Source organism: Trichechus manatus, unplaced genomic scaffold, assembly GCF_000243295.1.
Source record: "Trichechus manatus latirostris isolate Lorelei unplaced genomic scaffold, TriManLat1.0 scaffold00083, whole genome shotgun sequence".
Lineage (NCBI taxonomy): Eukaryota > Metazoa > Chordata > Mammalia > Sirenia > Trichechidae > Trichechus > Trichechus manatus.
In genome coordinates, this window is record NW_004444019.1 from 9,752,731 (window position 1) to 9,754,850 (window position 2,120).

Sequence of the window (2,120 nt, forward strand, 5' to 3'; positions counted from 1 at the left end):
GGCACTTTGAGCAAACCAAAGCTTTCCTGCATACTGCAATGTCTTTTCTGTCCCACCCTTTGGCCCCTCCGTTTCCTTCATGGCTTCAACAGTTTGTGTTGTACATTCGTAAAAATTCACATTGACTGCAAAAACATAAAATGCAACAAAAACATAAAAGCTTCCAAGTAGTATATTATATGTATTTTGTTCTTCTAAATGCTCTTCTGTTGTTGTCAGAGGTGCAGTAGCTAATTTATAACTTTTCCTTTGAGGGAATCCAGATGAAAGGCCCAGATTGCTCTTCAATAACAAGCTTGTATTGCATATATATATCTTCTAAGGTGTCTCCTTGGATGATAGCTGTAAAATATTCACCAAATTCTTGTTCTAACTTAATTGCTCGATCTTAGGTTTTCTTGGCTTGTTCTTCTGTTAGACGCTTATTCATCTCCATCAGAGGTTCCAGAGACTTGGGCTTAATGAAGATGGCAATAGGATAGAGCTGGGCAACTGCTTGATAGCATTTCCTGATACATCAAGTATACAGTGTTTGCCCCTTTCTGCTACAAGTCTCACAGACTGCAGGCTGGCCCCATATAAGTTGTCACTGTACTGGCCGGCTTCTATAAACTTGTGCTCTTGGATATCTTTCTCCATTTGTTCTCTGGAAATGACAAAGTGATAGTCTCTGCCATCCACTTCATAGTCACGTTTTGGCCTTGTAGTATGAGGCACACAGGAGCCAAATTTGTCAGGGAATTCAGATATCAAGTCGTCATTGATCCGATCCTTCATGGGGCCCAGGATAATCACAGGCCAGGTGTAGTTTATTTCCTGCCTTGTGACAGGCTCATAGGAGAGAATGAGGTCTTCTTGCCCTCGTTCAGGATCACTGGTTTCCTGCTCACTCTGCTCCTTGTTCTTGTACAATGGGAATTTTCGTGAAAAGATGAAGCTCTTTTTACGCTTGTCATTGAATGACCCTTTTGAATCAATCACTCCAGGTTTTGCATTAAACTTTACTGTCTTCAATCGGGCACATTCCTTTCTTGCCACCCTCCTCTTGCTGGGGATGACACCCATCTCCTCACTGTCCCCCTCCAGTGTGACACACCTGGCCTGCTACCACTCATCATCGGAGGCATTGATAACATGGAGAATATCTCCGTATTTAAAACTAAGTCCTTGACTTGGCAGCCCACTGTCCTTGCTCTTGTCATAGTCAAACATGGCTCTGACATACAGGGAGCGTTTCTGATTGGTTCACCGGGACCCGGACCCAGAGCTCATGTTGTGGTTCATCATCTGCTCTGGTAGGTCATGGATTTTGGCCTCAAATCGAGCATAATCTTTTGAGGCTGAAGCAGCTCAGCTTCTTGTGTCCCTTGTCTCTTCAGCTTCTGCTTCCGATGGCCTCTCGGCCCTTGGGCCTCACGCCCGCGACTGCCCTGCTGGGGCAAGTGTTCTAAAGCTCTGTAGCTCCACTGGTATAAGTGCCCGGAGGCACCCCGCTTGGCCAGGAAGCCTCCTGCACACAGGCACTCAGCTCTCTCGCTCCGTGGGTCGGCTCCAGCGCCGTCTTGCACTGGTCTCCTGGTTCTGCTGCTGTTGGTTCTCTGCTGCTGCCGCTTCTCAGCTGCTGTAGGTTCTCTGCTGCTGGTGGTCCTCTGTCACTGCCGCACGTCTATCTGTTCACAGTTTTAAAACCACTTCCACAGTTTAGGTATCTGTTAGAGAAGCATCCCACTCTCTCGGTACCAAATTCTGTCTTAGTCATCTAGTGCCGCCATACCAGAAATACCACAAGCGGATGGTTTTAACGAAGAGAAGTTTATTTCCTCACAGTCAAAGTAGGCTAAAAGTCCAAATTCAGGGCGTCAGCTCCAGGGGAAGGCTTTTTCTCTCTCTGTCGTCCTTCTCATCAATGTTCCGCCGGACTAGGAGCTTCTCGGCGCAGGGACCCCAGTCCAAAGGACGCGCTCTGCTCCCAGCACTGCTTTCTTGATGGTATGAGGTCCCTCCAGTCACCTTTTTTTGTAAATAAATTTTTTAAAACATATATGGATAATTTAATTAATTATTTTAAAACAAACACAAGTGTAACTGTTTTGTAGATCAAGAAGCAATTCCCACACTTT

The 2,120-nt window shown here is 45.9% G+C and overlaps 1 pseudogene; it reads right to left on the minus strand.

Moving 5' to 3' along the window:
- Window positions 1-235: 235 nt before the first annotated feature.
- Window positions 236-1,326, minus strand: LOC101359738 (disks large homolog 2 pseudogene; annotated as a pseudogene).
- Between the last annotated feature and the right edge of the window lie 794 nt (window positions 1,327-2,120).